The 18,285-nt window shown below is 45.9% G+C and overlaps 1 protein-coding gene across 2 annotated transcripts in view; it reads left to right on the forward strand.

Annotated features, from left to right (window-relative positions):
• The first annotated feature begins 1,011 nt into the window (after nt 1–1,011).
• Nucleotides 1,012–18,285, forward strand: part of MRAP2 (melanocortin 2 receptor accessory protein 2) — a 45,617-nt gene continuing 28,343 nt past the window's right edge. The window contains exon 1 of one of the 2 annotated variants that reach the window (XM_034647996.1): nt 1,012–1,276. The gene's annotated coding sequence lies outside the window, so the exon portion shown is untranslated. Of the gene's footprint in view, nt 1,277–13,387; nt 13,533–18,285 lie in introns of those variants that run through there. The other variant, XM_002930476.3, reaches the window with a different exon arrangement.

An 18,285-nucleotide genomic window follows, 5' to 3' on the forward strand; every position in this document is an offset into this window, starting at 1 on the left:
GCTGTAAAGGCGGTTTGCATAATACTTCCTATTACCCGTAATAATGAAACTAGCTGCTTACCAAAATCAGTGGGATCAGGGATCTTTTCCTGACACCGAGAGACGGAGTTCATCACACGGCCACCGGCAGCCGTGTTGCTCGTGTTGCCTTTTCCCCACTGCGCTGTGGTCCTGGTTAAACCAGGGTTCTGGGGCACCAGGCTTCCTGAGCTCCTCCATTTACCAATCTGTGACCACAGACAATTCATTTCACCTCCTTCAGCTACAGTTTGCTCATTTGTAAACTGGCAATAACACTGGGGCTATGGTGCGTGCAAGTAGTGAAAGAAATGCCTTACACAGTACAGACCGTCTCGGTGCGAGGAGCGCAGCGCGGGCTGTCTCCCCAGATGCCCGCAGGACTTCTCTCCCATCTTCAGTTCTTCACTCAAAAGCCACCTTCACTTTGGGGCCCCCTCTGACCACCGAATTAAAACCGCACCCCCAACATTCTTTATGTCCTTGACCTGAGCTATTTTCTGGCGATAGCTCTCACGGCTACTGCACATGCCACCTGCCTCACGTGTTTACCGAGTGTCTCTTTCCTGGAATTGTGAGCTCCGGGAGGTAGCGTCCCCAACGCCCAGATCAGGGTCTGGCTGGAACTCGGACTCAGTCAACATTTACTGGGAGGACTGAGCCACGTCTGCTAACTGGAAACGACTCTCGGTCCAGGCCTACCCTTTTGGGGCCCCGTTTGGGGGACATTTACACTGTCCGTTGGCACCCGCATCTGCAAGCAGAAGGAAAAACCGAAATTGAGGTCATTTTAGTAGCTCATGATGGAGGCTTTAATGCACTTGAACTCGGCTTTAATGAACTTGAACTCAACGCTGAGGATTTCTCATAAATCTCATTCTTGCCGCCCCCCTCCTTGCTCAGCTCATTTGTCAAAATTGGCCCGAGGGACCCACTTCGGAGCTGGGGAGGGGAAAGAATTCTCTGATTAGTTTTCCTTTTCCCCGCGGAAAGCTCTTATCCCGACAGCGAGGGGCAGCGCGAGCAGGGCAGGGTTGGGCCAAGCTCGCCTCCTCTTGGCCCGCGGCCCCGGGCTCCGGAGGCGGCCCCCGCGCCCCTGGCCACCGGGGCTGCAAGTCGGGAGCGCGCATCCCCGCCGCCCCGCAGCGCCAGGAGCGCCTCGCCGAGGCCCGGGCTGCGGGAGGCGGTGGCGGCGGTGGCGACGCTCACGCACCTCGGAGGAGCGGTGCCCGCGGGCCGGGCCGGGGAGCGCCAGCAGGTAACCGCGGGCGGGACGGGGCGCCCGGGGCCACGCCAAGCCGCGGCACCGGGCTCGGGAGGCTCGGGAGGCTCGGGAGAGGGCAGCCGGGCTCCATAGGGTTTGGCGGTGGTTTTCAGTTGGGGGGGGGTGTTTGGGAGGATGGGAGCGGGAACGGGAGAACTGGGGCTCGAGGGTGCCCGGGGGGACAATGAGACCCCGTGGAGAGCACCCAAGTTTGCAACCTTGCTCGCAGCCCGCGGACGTGAGTGTCCCGCCGGGGGCCGTCCGGAAAGGCTGGAAGCGGTGGGCTCGGGCTCGGGCTGGGCGGGTCTCCTCCTGCCGCTGGGAGGGCCGTGGAACACCTTCTCCCGCCTGCGAGAAAACTTTCCGCGTCCTGGCCTGCCTGCCACAGTTGTGCCCTCCTACTAAGAGCCCTTTTGGGCACGGGGACCCTGCGCGGTCGGCTGGCCTGGGGTGCACGCCCCCAGCAGTGCGCAGGCTTCCCGGAATCAACCCTGGCTGACAGTTAATCCATTTCATTGGCACTAGGGAGCCTGACCGCAGGTCATTTTCCTGATTAGAGGGAAAGAGCGGTTTCCTTTTTCTTCCTTTTCCATCCTATCTGCATAATTAATTGAGGAAGACAAAAGGTTGCCTCCTTAGAAACTTGTTTTGAGGCTTTGTGGTTTCTACAGCAGTTTAGATGACTTGAGGAATCCCAGCTGTTACTCCGGATTTAATCTCATGACCAAAGGAAACATTAAAAGGTGTCCTGAAAGCAAAGGGAGCTTGGGGGAAATTGTCTATGCTATCCCAAGGAAAAGAAGGGAACTTCCATATATAAATCCTCATGAAAACCCCCAAGGTAAGTGGTAGTATTTGCAGTTTGGACATGAAAAAAAATCAGGTTGACCTATGAGAGTTTTCCAACCGAATCCCCGAGTCAATAGTGGAGAGTAGGGGTCTGGAAACTAGGACTGTGAGGCTAGCGTCCCTTAGGTACACATGGGATGCATTACCAAGAGTGCAGGCAGGAAAGTGGCCTGGGCCTGCCAAGGGTAAGGTCCAGAATGGAGAGGCTACTGCGAGCTGGGGTGCCCACATCGAGGAGTCAGGCTCTGCTCAGGATGACCATGCGGTGTTTATGGAAGATGAGATGGTATCGGCAGGTTTAGGAGAAGGCAGAATTGCTCCCAGTTTACTTCTTCCTGGGAGCAAAGAAATAAGACCCCCTTAAGAGGTCTTGAAACCCAAGACTGGGCTGGATTGCTCAGGACCCAAATAACAGGCATCCTAGAGCCTCGAGTATTCATAATCACCTTTCAGCAGGCGTGAGAGAGGAGCGCCAAACCAGACTTTTCAGAAGAGGGAAACAGTGAAACCTGGTAACATTCCAGAGCAAAATTTTAAAAGAGAAAGCTGAAGACCACCTAGGAAAGGATTTGCAAAGACAATTTATGCCAAACTAACTTCTTTCTCCACCTAGCAACTTGCCTCCAGTCATTGGTTGGGGCATGCCATAGCCATCGTTTTCAAATGTGGGTTATGACTCGTTAGGGTAATATGAATGTAGTGAGTTGCACCAGCATTTTTTAAAACATGAAATTAAATAGAAGGGAAGAGAAAACATCAGAACACACTGCATTGTATATGCAAGGGAGAGTATTGTTTTGTGAAATGTGAGTGTGTGGTGTTCTGTGTTGTTTATCCTGCTGCCTCTCTAGGGGTGTGCACACCTCTCCCTGGCTGCCCCCATTGATCCTTCTGGGCTAACCCACTGTGCTCATGGTGGGGGTCACCTTTTACTGTGCAAATTATACCATCTGCGCATTCTAGAAAATGTAGCCTTCCTTCTCCCCATTTCTCTAGGCTTGATATTTTGCCAATCAGAATTCCTCTCAATCCTTTATTTTTGACCTTTTATTTAGTTTTTTAAGTTTTTATTTTAATTCCAGATAGTTAGCGTACAGTATAGTATTAGTTTCAAGTGTACAATATATAGTGATTCTGCAATTCCATAAACACCCGGTGCTCATCACAAGTGCCCTCCTTAATCCCCATCGCCTATTTCACCCATCCCCCACCCCCTCCCCTCTGATAACCATCTGTTCTCTATAACTAAGAGTCTGTTCCTTGGTTTGCCTCCCCCCTGCCCCGCCCATTTGTTTTGTTTCTTAAATTCCACATATGAGTGAAAGCATATGGTATTTGTCTTTCTCTGCCTGACTTATTTCACTTAGAATAATACTTTCTAGTTCCATCCACATAGCTCCAAATGGCAAGATTTCATTCATTTTTTAAAAAGATTTTTATTTATTTATTTGAGAGAGAAAGCACAAGCAGGGGGAGGGGCAGAGGGAGAAGTAGGCTCCCCGCTGGGCAGGGAACCTGACTGGGGACTCTATCCCAGGACTCTGGGATCATGACCTGAGCCAAAGGATGACACTTAACTGACTGAGCCACCCAGGTGCCCCAAGATTTCATTCTTTTTTATGGCCGAGTAATATTCCATTGTATATACGCACCACTTCTTCTCTATCCATTCATCAGTCGATGGACATTTGGGCTCTTTCCATATTTTGGCTATTGTTGATAATGCTGTTATAAATATCAGGGTGCATGTATCCCTCTAAATTATTGTTTTTGTATTCTCTGGGTAAATACTGAGTAGTGTGATTACTAGATTTAGTAGATTATATTTTTAACTTTTTGAGGAACCTCCATACTGTTTTCCAGAGTGGCTGCACCAGTTTGCATTCCCACAAACAATGCAAGAGGGTTTCCCTTTCTCCACATTCTCACCAACACCTCTTTTGTTTCTTGTGTCCTTGATTTTAGCAATTCTGGCTGGTGGAAGGTGATATCTAGCTGTAGTTTTCGTTTGCATTTCCCTGATGATCAGTGATGTTGGGCCATGTGTCTGTTGGCCATCTCTATATTTTCTTTGGAAAAATGTCTATTCGTGTCTTCTGCCCATTTTTTAATTGCATTATTTGTTTTTTGGGTGTTGAGTTTGATAAGTTCTTCATTTATTTTGGATACTAACCCTTTATCAGATATGTCATTTGCAAATATCTTCTCCCATTCCGTAGGCTGCCTTTTAGCTTTGTTGATTGTTTTCTTCACTGTGCAGAAGCTTTTTTATTTTGATATGGTCCCAATAGTGTGTTTTTGCTTTTGTTTCCCTTGCCTCAGGAGACATATCTAGAAAAGGTTGCTACACCTGATGTCAGAGAAATGACTCCTGTGCTACCTTCAAGGATTTTTATGGTTTCAGGTCTCACATTTAGGTCTTTCATCCATTTTAGAGTTTATTTTTGTATATGGTGAAAGAGAATGGTCCAGTTTCATTCTTGTGCATGTGGCTGTCCAGTTTTCCCAGCACCATTTGTTGAAGACACTGTCTTTTTCCCATTGGATAGTCTCTTCTGCTTTGTCAAAGATTAATTGACCATAGAACTGAGGGTCCATTTCTGGGTTCTCTATTCTGTTCTATTGATCTGTGTGTCTGTTTTTATGCCAGTACCATACTGTTTTGAATACTATAGCTTTGTAATATAGCTTGAAGTCAGAATTGTGATGCCTCCAACTTTGCATTTCTTTTTCAGGATTACTTTGCTATTCGGGGTCTTTTGTGGTTCCATACCAATTTTAGGATTGTTTGTTCTAGCTCTGAAAAATGCTGTTGGTATTTTGATAGGAATTGCATTTAATGTGTAGATTGCTTTGGGCAGTAGAGACATTTTAACAGTAATTGTTCTTCCAGTCCATGAGCATGGAATGTCTTTCCATTTCTTTGAGTCATTTTCAATCTCTTTCATCAGAGTTTTGTAGTTTTCCGAGTACAGATCTTTTACTTCTTTGATTCGGTGTGTTCCTAGACCAAACCATTTCTGGCTATCTCTATTCTTGGTGCAGTTGTACATGGGATTGCTTTTCTTAATTTCTCCTTCTGCTGCCACATTAATAGTGTCTAGAAATGCAACAGGTTTCTGTATGTTGATTTTGTATCATGTGACTTCACTGAATTCATTTATCAGTTCTAGTAGTTTTTTGGTAGAATCTTTCAGCTTTTCTGTATAGACTATCATGTCATTGGTGAAGAGTGAAAGTTTGGCTTCTTCCTTGCCAATGAGGATACCTTTTTATTTCTTTTCGTTGTCTAAATGCTGTGGCAAGGACTTCCAGTACTATGTTGAATAAAAGTGGTTAAGAGTGGATATCCCTGTCGTGTTCCTGATCATAGAGGAAAAGCTCTCACTTTTTCCCCATTTAGGATGATATCAGCTGTGGGTTTTTCCACTTATGGCCTTTGTTATGTTGGAGTATGTTCTCTCTAAATCTGCTTTGTTGAGGGTTTTTATCATGAATGGATGTTGTACTTTGTCAAATGCTTTTTATGCATCTATTGAAATGATCACATGATTCTTATCCTTTCTTTTATTAATGTGATGTATCATGTTGATTGATTCACATATATTGAACCACACTTGCAACCCAAGAATAAAGTCTACTTGATTGTGTTGAATGATTTTTTTTTAAATGTATCATTGGATTTGGTCTGCTAAGTATTTTGTTGAGGATTTTTGCATCTATGTTCATCAGAGATATTGGCCTGTAGTTCTCTTTTTTTGTGGTGTCTTTATCTGGTTTTGGTATCAGGCTAATGCTGGCCTCATAGAATGAATTGGAAGTTTTCCTTCCATTTCTATTTTCTGGAATAGTTTGAGAAGAATAAATATTAACTCTTTTTTAAGTGCTTGATAGGATTCATCTGTAAAGCCACCTGGCCCTAGACTTTTGTTTGTTGGGAGTTTTTTGACTACTGATTCAAGTTCTTTGCTGGTTATCAGTCTGGTCAAGTTTTCTACTTCTTCCTGTTTCAGTTTTGAATGTTATATGTTTCTAAGAACTTGTCCATTTCTTCTAGGATGTCCAATTTGTTGTCATTTTTTCATAGTATTCTCTTATAATTTTTTGTATTTCTATAATGTTGGTTATTTCTCCTCTCACTCGTAATTTTACATATTTTACTCTTTTTCTTTTTTTCTTGATAAGTCTGGCTAGAAGTTTATCAATTTTGTTGATATTTTTCAAGAACCAGCTGCTGGTTTCATTGATCTGTTCTATTTGTCTTTTTAGTTTCTATATCATTTATTTCTGCCATAACCTTTATTATGTCCTTCTTTTCACTGGCTTTAGGCTTTATTTTGTTGTTGTTGTTCTTTTCCAGCTCCTGTGGGTGTAAGGTTAGGTATTTATTTGAGATTTTTCTTGCTTCATAAAGTAGGCCTGTACTGCTATAAACTTCCCTCTTAGGATTGCTTTTGCTGCATCCCAGAGGTTTTAAACCATTGTGTTTTCATTTTCATTTGTTTCCATATAATTTTTTATTTCTTCTTTTATATCCCGGTTTGACCCACTCATTATTTAGTAGCATGTTATTTAACCTCCATATATTTGTCATCTTTCCAGAATTTTTTCTTATGGTTGACTTCAAGTTTCATAGTGTTGTGGTCAGAAAAGGGGCGTGGTATGACTTTGATCATCTTGTATTTGTTGAGTCTGGTTTTGTGACCTAATACGTGATCCCTTCTGGAGAATGTTTATTTTTGACCTTCTGATGTTTTCAGTGTGACAATGACTTGGCTAGACGCTTCCTAGTGCACAGTCTCCTTTACTTCTCCAGCTAGGTGGCTGTTGCTATTTTGGATTTTACAAAGAGGGCTTCCCAAGGCTAGGGACATACAAATAATTCAGTCACTGGTCCATGCCCCCCATTATGGATGCTCCAAAGTGTGTCCTGACTTTGCCTTTTACAAAGTCTCAGTCTATCCCTAAGGATGAAGTAGGGAAGAGAGGACATACAACAAGTCTCTGTCCCTGTCCCTGCACCTCTGGGTATTGCTCATCAGGAGAAGGGCCTAGAGGGGACATTGATCGGAGATGTGGCAACTATATATCTGGGAGGATATTCCATGAGACACATTTTACATCTGGACAAGAGACAACAATATGGAAGGTTGAAGTTCTAGTCCTGCGCTTAGGTTCATAGTCAATTTAAAAAGTAAAAGATGGAGTGGCCCCCATGAGCAGCAATTCACGTGAAAGGAAAAAATCCCAGGCATTTCGGTGGCCCCCCAAGCTGTGAACGGACCATCATGTAAAGTAGCCTCTCAGCCGCAAACTCGGGTCGCACTGACAAGGGCAGACCCTTTCCAGAGACGTTTTCTATGGAGCTGATTATATGCCAAGCACATTTATGAGTGTCCTGCAATTTTATCTCAGCCCTGTATCACCATTCTCATTTAACAGATAAGAGGCTGAAGCACAGAAGGACTGAGCAACTTTCCTAAGATTCTGTAGCCAGTAGATAGTAGAGTAGTGATTAGAACCTGGGCCCTTAACCACTACCATTTACCCCCAACCTACAGTGGCTGGATCAAGGGAGCCCGGAGTCCTTCCACATAGCATCCCCTTCTGGTGGCCCTTTAATAGAGGACAGACGCTAACTTTGCAGCATCCAAAAGAAGGTGACCTGGGTGATGAGGGTCTGAAGACTAGGCCATATGAGGAACAGTGAGTGTTTAACCTGCCAGAGAGGAGCTTGGCCAGTTGTAAGGCCAGTGCTCAGACATCCGAGGAAGAGGAAGCAAGTTTGTTTCCAGCGTCAGATCAAACCAATGTGGGGTGATCTTGTGTTCAGACTGGGACAGGATTCCTCACCAGTGAGGGAGTGTTGACTTTTATATCTCTGAATGCCTCTTTCTGTGTTCAAATTCCTCAAATTTGTTAGCTATATAAGAGTAAAATGAACTTAAAAATAATTGGAAATTAATAGTCTATCCTAAACATTTGTACATGTGTGTATGTAAATAGGATACTGAATTAAAGTTTTGACTGAGGCACACATTCAAGTTATGTGAAATTCCAAAGGAAAGTGTTAGACCACCAAGTAGAAATTTTATTTTATTTATTTATTTTTTTAAAAGAGTTTTTATATATTTGAGAGAGAGTGAGAAAAAGCAGAGGAGGTGGAGAGAGGGAGAACACGTTCCCCACTGAGCGGAGAGCCCGACACGGGGCTCCATCCCAGGACCCTGGAATCATGGCTTGAGCCAAAGGCAGACGCTTAACTGACTGAGCCACCCAGGTGCCCCTAAGTAGAAAGTTTAATATAGATTTTTGAGAACTTTTCCATAACTTACAAACCCCATTGGCCACTTCAGGAATATGAGGATTAGGAGAGGAGGCTATGTTGAAGAGATTTATTCAGAAAGATCATTTCCTTCATCCAAACCTAGTGAGGGGGCCTTTGGAGGAACCACTGGTTGAACTGCACATGCGTTTCCTGCATTTGGAGCTCGTGTGGTGCCCTGGGTAGTAGGATCACCTCCCTTCCCAGAGTTTGTTAGGGCAAAAGATGCCAGAGGATTTCCTGGGGCCCAGGTAGGACCATGTGGGAGAGAGGACTGGCCTGGAACCACTGTAAATGCAGCCCAAGAGTGAGAGCACCTCAGCAGCTCGAGTTTCCAGAAATCTGGAGGCTAAGGTAAGAGTGAGCAGTTAGCTGAAAGAAAATGAATATCGCGAAAGCACCCATAAACAGAATGTGCGAAGACAGTTAACACAGTCCTGTCCTCCTACTCTGATCTTGCTGGGGTGAGAAACTGGCCAGCAGTTGGACATAAGGTAGAGAAAAAGAAAAGAGGTCAACCTTCCCCCAATCCCTGCAGGAGACCAGCGTGTAGCGGGACCTAGCTGGCATAGGCCGGGACATTTAATGCTATGACCAGGTTAGAGTTTCTTTTATTTCCAGACTACGCATTTGAATTCTTTCGGGACTTTGAAGTGGTTGCTTGAACAGAAAAGTCGTGGGCTCGACCCAAGTGTTCATCCGAGGACAGGGAGGATGAATCCACTGAATCCATATTAAAGGGCAGTGGAAGAGAAGAATAAAATTGACATTTGATTAGGTCCCACAGTTGTGCCAGCTCAGAGGATGAATTACATATGCTGGGGTTGGAATAGTAAAGAGTAGTGGTCTGTTTGCTTGATGTTCCATGTACTTCAGACTTGGAGGTGGGAGCATTTAGAACAGGAAAGAAAATGTTTACTTGCCCAGAGTGCAAGGGAGTCAGGCTTGAGAAGACTGGCTCATCAAATAAAAACACAATAAATACTTGAAAGAAAATACCCCGTAAGAGTATCAGAGTCCTCAAGAGCTCATTAGTCTATCGTTCATGGTTGAAGGCAACCTTTGCACATGAAGTCATGACTTATCTTCAGACATTCCATAGCAAACAATCAGGAAAAAAATTGTTTTTCCTTAGGGAGCCCAGGCTTATGGGACATGTTCAAGGTTTTATTATTTTGGGGACCAACTTCCAGACAGGATGGTCATGTTATTTTTGGCTTATCTCAGGGTGCAAAGTGATTTTTCTTCTTGACTGGAGAATAAGAAACGTTTAGTCCTATTAGAAAGAGAGGAAAGTGTGAGTTTTGGGCTCCTCCTTCCTCGCACACATGACCCTTCTGTCTCTTACGGTGCTGCTGAGATGTGAAGGACAAAAGCAGAAGTTGAGCATCTTTTCATGAAATGCTGGAGTGAGGGGTGTTGAAGCCTGGGTTGAATTGCTGCGTGTGTCTCTGCTGCCGAGCTCTGTGGGATGTTCACCTGACTAGAGAACATTAGCGAATTTTAATTTGTAAGCTTCAAATAATTATTGTCCTCAAAGGTGCCTTTGTTTCCTCACGTCCTCAGTAACAGCAAAAACAACAAGTAAGGGCAAAGGTGAGGCAGGCTGAGGCAGCTGCTTCCTGCAGGTCAGCCCTACAGCTCGCTGGTTAATGAAGAAAGAAAACTCCGAGATAAGTGAGGGTACGTAGGTGTACAGAGCACCTGTCTGTCTATAACCCTTTGTGCAGATTTTCCCCACAATTAGAATTGTGCGAATCAAAAACAAAAGGAAAGAAAGAGATGAGGATCTGAAGATCTGGAAACTGTATCATGGAAACCGACCTATGTTCCTACCAGTGCTCCTTGAAAATCTCCGTTAAATTACCTCAACAGGAGAGGATGATTAAGCCGGATTTCTGGGAGCTGAAGCAAGGGCCAAGGCTACCAGAAGCAAGTCCGTGTTTACCTTGAACATTCCTTTGATATTTGCAGTTTACTCTATAACATATCCATACTTATTTAATATAAAAAATCATCTTTCACGTCGTCTTTTAAAACTGATGCTCCAGGAGGATGAGGCAGGTATGTCCCGAGACTTGGGGGGCTGACATCCCCAGTACCTAGGCATGCAGAGGGGGGAAGCGGCTTTCGGACCCTCCCTGTGCTAGGCTCCCTCTGGCTCTCTTCTGACCGGCCCCTCCCTGCGGATGGGGAGGCCCTGGGAAGCCTGGGGCCTGGCTGGCCTGGCTCTACCAGACTATGGTTTGCTTAGCATCAGGGATTGTACTAGGTTGGCAGTGGGTGGGGGCGATGGAAACTAGAAAAGACACCTCAGTTTCAGAATCCCAGACTGAGGAGGAGAAGACAATCATTAGAAAACTTAGCTTTCCTGTGGCTCTGTCTGCAGCCCTTAAATAAAACACTACTTAATTTACATTTCCTTTTCCGTGCAACAGAGATTGAAATACCTGGTCCTTCTCTTTTTGGCTTGTTTTGTCAAAAGAATGATTCAGCTCAGGGCTGCGAAGAACAGTGTGTGCTACTTGGAGACAGATCGCATGAGCAATAAATACAAAGCCGGCTTGTTTGCCAGGTCATCCTCAAACTGATTCAAGATATGGCCAGTCTCATTCTCCTTAGCCCTGTTATGCCAAGTGTTTCCCAAACTCCACTAATTAAAATGGAAAGGGTGACTCTTTCCCTGGTACTGTTAAAATGGCAATTCACCTGGCTCTGCTGTTTGATAATAGCAGCTCCATAAATCAGCATGAGCGTTCAGTGAGAGGCAAAGCCTGACCCTGAGGGAGTCTGATTTCTACTCTCATTATTAAAGTGAGAGATTCAGGTAATCCATGGGATGGGATTTGAAGGAAGGGACACAGACCTCTTGGGCTTGGGCAGAGCTCTGTGGGGGTAGTGGTGACTGAACTCTATTCTCAAAGGTTGGCAGGAATCCCAAGTGGGGGTAGATGGCAGTCCAGCCTGGTAGGTGGAATAGAGTGGGCAAAGGCTCAGAGGACTGTCTTTGAGCCCTCCCCCACCTGGTTCCTGGGCTATAAGGAGCCTCCATCTTGTGGTGAGCCTGTTCACTGATTGTCTGCCTGTGTTCTCAGGTTTTAGTGTCACACCTTAACCTCTGTGTGTGTGTGTGTAGTTGAAGGGGTGACATTCAACAGAGGAGAGTGTGGTTTCAAAGACAAGCCCAAATTCTTTGCCTTGACTTTTCAACGTCCACTAAATCTTTCCTAGTTGAGCTCATCCTGTTTAAAATACCCTCATTGGGCTGAACTGACCCATACTAATTTTAGCATGTACCAAACTAGTGCCTTTTCTCTCGAAGGACACGTGAATGGGAATGTCATAAGTGTATTTGGTGAAGACGGCATATAGTGGGATAGATTAATGACATTTTGAAAATGGTTTTCTTTCCAGAAATATATTTGTTGTTTAGTTACAGTAAAAGTGGTTGGTATAATATGTCATTTTTAATGGACTTCCTAGGACAGTGTGTCTAATTAATCAAAGCTGTATTAGTTTGCTAGGGCTGTCATAATGAAATACCAAAGACTGAGTGGCTTGAATGACAGAAATTAATTTTCTTACAGTTCTGGAGACTGGAAATCCAAGATCAAGGTGTCAGGATTGGTCTCCTCTGCGAACTGAGGGAAGGATCTTTTTCAGGCCTTTTTCCCTGGTCTGAAGGTGGCTATCCTCTTGCTGCCTCCTTCACATGGTCCCTCTGTGCCCAGGTGGTCTTGATGTCTCGCTGTGTTTCCTTATCACTTCCTCTAAGAACACTAGTCCGATTGGATTAGGGCCACCTTAATGGCTTCATTTGAACTTAAGACCCTGTCTTCAAATATGGCCACATTCAGAGGTAGGGGGGATTAGGGCTACAACATACAAATTTTAGGGGGACACAGTTCAGCCCGTGACAGCACCATATCCATATCGCACTGTATAAATACACACTCACGTGTGCACACACACACAGTTTTTACAAATAGACACACATCGTTGACTTTATGATGCAAATGGAAAGCAACTTGGTATTAAGTTACAGAGTCATAGATTCTGTAGAAAAAAATCTCACCAAGTCCCTTTCAGTCCTTTCCTCTGCTTTCAGAGAGAATGAATATGTAAGCTGTTTCAGGCACTATCATGTGAACACAGGGGACAGAGGCAGTGTAACACACACCCACATCAACGCGTCTGCTTGCTGGGATAATGTTGACGTCAGACTGCCAGCTTGCCGTTCTTGCAGAGGGCTACCTTCCCTGTGATTATGTCTTCCTCACCAGGAGGGTGCTTCGAATGACTTTTTGTTTCTAGGATGCTAATTGTTAAAAATAGTTATTTTCAAAAAAATTTCCGTATTTGGCAAAATAAAAACATCAGCAGTCCTGTTTCCCAGGTCCATGAATTCTAGCTGGTCTCCCCAGAGACTAGAGCTAGCATGAGGAGATTACATGCTTCCTCTTTGTGACTTTATTTATTTTTTTTTAAGATTTATTTATTTGAGAGAGGGAGAGGCAACGTGCGTGTGAGCTGTGGGAAAAGACAGAAGCAGAGGGGAGAGAATTCTCAAGCAGAGGCCTTCTGAGTGCGGAGCCCTTCAGGGGACTTGAACTCAGGCATCTGAGGTTAGGACCTGAGCTGAAATCAAGAGCTGGCTGCTTAACCGACTGGGCCACCCAGATGCCCTGCCCTCTTGGTGACTTTATTTATTTATTTTAAAGATTTTACTTATTTATTTCTGAGAGAGAGAGAGAACGAGCAGGAGGAGGGGCAGAGGGAGAAACAGGCTCCACGCTCGACTCCCCGCTGAGCAGGGAGCCCAATGCAGGACTTGATTCCAGGACCCTGGGATCATGACCTGAGCCGAAGGCAGATGCTTAACCAACTGAGCCACGCAGGCGCCCTCTCTTTGTGACTTTAAATGTAATCCACAAGAATGGTCTGGAAGCTTTGGAATGATAACTTTTCCTGAACTTCTGCTGAAATGCGGTTGGCTAATGACGGGGACAACAGAAGTTGAAGCTGGTCAGAAGGAGAGCTTGAGAAGCAGTCAGTGCGCTTCCCAGACTGGTGGAGGTAAGGGGACCACAGCTGGGGCGGTACCGTATTCTCACAGCTGCCCGGCGCTCTCTCCAGCACGGAGAAGGAGGATTCCCCACAGCCTAGATGGAATGTTCCTTTAACATGGAAAGGAATCACCACAAAGTCTTTTGAAAAGAGCGGAGCTGAATACAACTTGAAGGTTGGCCATAGAGGACGGACCCACGCAGGGAGGGTGCCCGATGTCCCCAGGGGGGCGTCTTCTGCTTTGGGAGAGATCTCAGTTACACTTCCTTCAAGCACGTTGGGTGGGAAGTGCTGATTTTTTTTTTTAAGATTTTATTTATTTACTTGACAGAGATAGAGACAGCCAGCGAGAGAGGGAACACAAGCAGGGGGAGTGGGAGAGGAAGAAGCAGGCTCACAGCAGAGGAGCCTGACGTGGGGCTCGATCCCATAACGCCGGGATCATGCCCTGAGCCGAAGGCAGACACTTAACTGCTGTGCCACCCAGGCGCCCCGGAAGTGCTGATTTTTATTATTTTATTAGAAAAGTTTTTAGAACTTCTTAAAATTTTGGTAAAATGTATATAACATAAAATTCACATTGTTTGTGCAACCATCACCGCTATCTGTCTCCGGAACATTTTCATCACCCCAAGCTGCGACTCCGTATGCACTCAGCAGTGACTTCCCACTCCCTGTTCTCCCAGCCCTCAGCGTCCGCGTTCTGCTTTCCGTCGCTGTGCATGTGAGGACTCTCGGTGCCTCATGTGAGGGCAATCGCACACTATTTGTCCTTGTGTGTCTGGCTTATTTCGCATTGCATCGTGTTTGAAGGTTCATCCATGTCGTACGTAGCCTGTGTCGAAATTTCTTTTTAAGGCTGAATGCTATTCTTCTGCGTGTACGTCCTCTATTTTCTTTATCCACCCATATGCCAGTCTGTATTTGGGTGGCATCCTGCTTAAGGCTATTGTGACTAATGTTGCTGTGGACCCTGGCATACAAATATCTGTTGGAGTCTCGGCTTTCCGCACCTTGGGGATACTCCCAGAGGCGGAATGGTGGGACCAGGAGGTGTTCCATGTGGAAGTTCTTGGGGAGCTGCTATACTGCCCTTGGTAGCTGCTGTTCCACCTTACGTTCCCACCAGTAACACACGAGGGTTCCGGCTTCTCTACATCCTTGCTAACACTTATTTTCTGGTTTTGTTTTGGTGCTGGTGTTTTTATGTCACTGCTATCCCGATGGGTGTGAAGTGGTGGTATCTCATGGGGAAGCGTGGCTTTTTGATAGTTGGGTTTTGACTTGACTCTAACATACTTTTTCTGAAGGCTCCAGAACAGAGCAAAGTAAATAGACAGTGTCGGGGACCCAGCAAAGCTTACTATAATAGAGCAGTCAATGTGGGATTCCAAGGATACACTCGATATGCCTAGAATTTCTTGAAGTCCAGACCAAGGAAAGCAAGGGTAGAAAGAGGTGGGAGTTAAACTGATGGCACTTCTGGGGTGGAGACCTCAACCCACCGTGGGAGTGACCTCACTTTGTGGCTGCAGCAGGACGTCCGCGTTGGGATATAGGACAAAGAGCGTGACATCCTGTGGTGGGGGAGAGGAGTAGAGCCCTGTTTTATTATATTACGTAACTCCTTTGCCCTGATTCCTCAGTTACCAGTAAGTCTTTGGATCTTAAAGTTTGTTTCCCAGATCATGTGAAGCATGTCCTCTGGTCTGCTTGGCCATTTTATTCCTTTTTGTAATCCACCAAATTGATGCCATGGTTATAAATCATTCTCCTACGCTTGGTCAGTGTGACTCAGTTCATTACCTTTATTGCCCTTGGAGGACTGTGAAAACCCAGCTTCCTAAATCTTCAGAGCTGGGGCTGAGCTGCAGTTGCTGGGCACATCGTGCCTGCCTTCCTCATGCCTATCTCCCAGCCATGCCTCATCTCTCTTTTTGGAAAATCCCCTCCAGATGGAGGCTTCTCAGCTTCTTTCTGGGGTGTTCCCCCCGCCCCCTGTGTGGGTATGATGTTCTTCTCTCTGCCCAACTGAAGTTTCTGCTGGAGTGGGAGCCCTCTGCTCTCAAGTTCACTATGGCTTCTCCACAGAATGAGAAACTAAATCAACGAGTATTGATTGCATTTCTGCTATGAGCCGGGCCTCGTGTGGGTTGCTGGCAATACAGCGCTGAGCAAAGCAGGCCCTGCCCTGTCGGTGCTTACGGAAAAGAGACCAGAGGGAAGAGAAGGCCCTGGAGGACTGGTCTATGCGGTCCTAGCCTTGCCTGCACTATGGTGTAATGTGGAGATCTGTTACATCTCCAAAGACGTCCCGGAAGGGCTCAGGGATCGTCATCGTGTCCCAGCACCCAGTAGTTCGTACAGTAAGCATTTGCTGAACTGAACAGAGTCAGGAAATGCTAACTTAAAAAATTACTCTCTAGTCTATTGACTACTGTGTGGCTGCCCAGGACATAAGTGGAGAAAGTGGATTTAGGAGTCCAAACCGCTGTCCTCTTGGAGGCACCAGCCAGTGGAAGAAGGATCCCACTTGTTAATTAAGCGTCTCTCCATTTCAGATATTGACTGAATATTTATCTGCATAAAATATTAGGTCCTGTTTCTGGCTTTGGAAGTTGTTCTTTTATTGGCACTGATTCTGACTTTCAGACAGGTAGTCTTCAGGCTTGGGAACTCTTGCCGTTCCATGTTTTGCTCCTAGAAACAAGTTGCCGCTGTGCACTGGAGATGTGGGGGGGTAGATAGGAAGAAGCATCCAGAATTTCTCTGCCAGCTGTCAGTTGCCACATTTTTGAGGTCTGCTGGGTAACTGAGTATTTCCTAGGAAATACCCAGGAACAGTATAAAACTTGAGAGTGTAGAGAAATGTGGGAAAATGTCCATTTGAGAAGGGAAGAGGGGTGTGTGTGTGTGTGTGCATGTGTGTAACATCTCTAGGCTGAACCGAGTGGCCAGAGATGCAGACTTCAGAAGCAAGATGCATGTTTAAGTCAAAATGTAGTAGTTAGGGGGAGAAGCAGGATGTCTTCAATTGGAAGAAATAAAAATCCACACTCCGTGAAAGAAATTGCTGACTTAACATGGGCTCACAGAAAAGGAATCGGCAAACTTGAGAATTAAAGTAATGAGTACAAGTGGAAGGTAGTGGCTCACACGGAATCTATAAAAAGGAAAAGGAAACTGGGGGGAAATGTCTGCATTTCTTAAGCACTGCCCTGGAGAGGCTCTGACTTTAGAAGGTAAAGCATCATTTCTTGCTGGGATGTGCTGTCTTCTGGAAATGCTTTAGGAATACCCGGGGGCTCCGGTCTGTCATGAGCCTGACTCACAGCTTGCAGTGGTCCTACCCCATTGAGATGCGGGTGACTGTGAGCCTGACTCACAGCTTGCAGTGGTCCTACCCCACTGAGATGCGGGTGAGCTGAGTGCACCAGTAGTCTTCACGTGGGGGCCTAGTCACAGCCTGCGCGATGAGGGAACTAAGCTTCTAAAGCTGGGATTCGGAACTTCTGACCTTGGGCTCCAGCTGCCAGAATGCAGCCCAGCCAGGCTTTACATTTTGTTTTTCAAATGCCTTTGCTTGGAGAGAGAAAGGGTGATGGGTTAAGAGAGTGACTTCTCTTTGTTTTGCTGGGGACAGTTGCTCCTGGAATAGAGGGAAGAAAGAGTAAGTACAGGTAACTAATGAGACCTTTATGGCCCAGGCCACAATGGAGATGGGCATCCTGACTGGAGTTTGGACATTGAAGGGAACGAAGATGGTGTGCAACTGGGAATTTTGATCTCAAATCTGAATGGATCATTCAGTCTTCCTCCATACGTGCTGGTTGCTTTGGGGCTTTGGATCCGTGACCTTGGCCAGCAGCTTCTCAGAGTGCCTTTCTGGCTATGCTGTTAGCTGTGTGNGTGCCTGCCTTCCTCATGCCTATCTCCCAGCCATGCCTCATCTCTCTTTTTGGAAAATCCCCTCCAGATGGAGGCTTCTCAGCTTCTTTCTGGGGTGTTCCCCCCGCCCCCTGTGTGGGTATGATGTTCTTCTCTCTGCCCAACTGAAGTTTCTGCTGGAGTGGGAGCCCTCTGCTCTCAAGTTCACTATGGCTTCTCCACAGAATGAGAAACTAAATCAACGAGTATTGATTGCATTTCTGCTATGAGCCGGGCCTCGTGTGGGTTGCTGGCAATACAGCGCTGAGCAAAGCAGGCCCTGCCCTGTCGGTGCTTACGGAAAAGAGACCAGAGGGAAGAGAAAGCCCTGGAGGACTGGTCTATGCAGTCCTAGCCTTGCCTGCACTATGGTGTAATGTGGAGATCTGTTACATCTCCAAAGACGTCCCGGAAGGGCTCAGGGATCGTCATCGTGTCCCAGCACCCAGTAGTTCGTACAGTAAGCATTTGCTGAACTGAACAGAGTCAGGAAATGCTAACTTAAAAAATTACTCTCTAGTCTATTGACTACTGTGTGGCTGCCCAGGACATAAGTGGAGAAAGTGGATTTAGGAGTCCAAACCGCTGTCCTCTTGGAGGCACCAGCCAGTGGAAGAAGGATCCCACTTGTTAATTAAGCGTCTCTCCATTTCAGATATTGACTGAATATTTATCTGCATAAAATATTAGGTCCTGTTTCTGGCTTTGGAAGTTGTTCTTTTATTGGCACTGATTCTGACTTTCAGACAGGTAGTCTTCAGGCTTGGGAACTCTTGCCGTTCCATGTTTTGCTCCTAGAAACAAGTTGCCGCTGTGCACTGGAGATGTGGGGGGG

The sequence above is a fragment of the Ailuropoda melanoleuca genome, chromosome 19, assembly GCF_002007445.2.
Source record: "Ailuropoda melanoleuca isolate Jingjing chromosome 19, ASM200744v2, whole genome shotgun sequence".
NCBI classification, from domain to species: domain Eukaryota; kingdom Metazoa; phylum Chordata; class Mammalia; order Carnivora; family Ursidae; genus Ailuropoda; species Ailuropoda melanoleuca.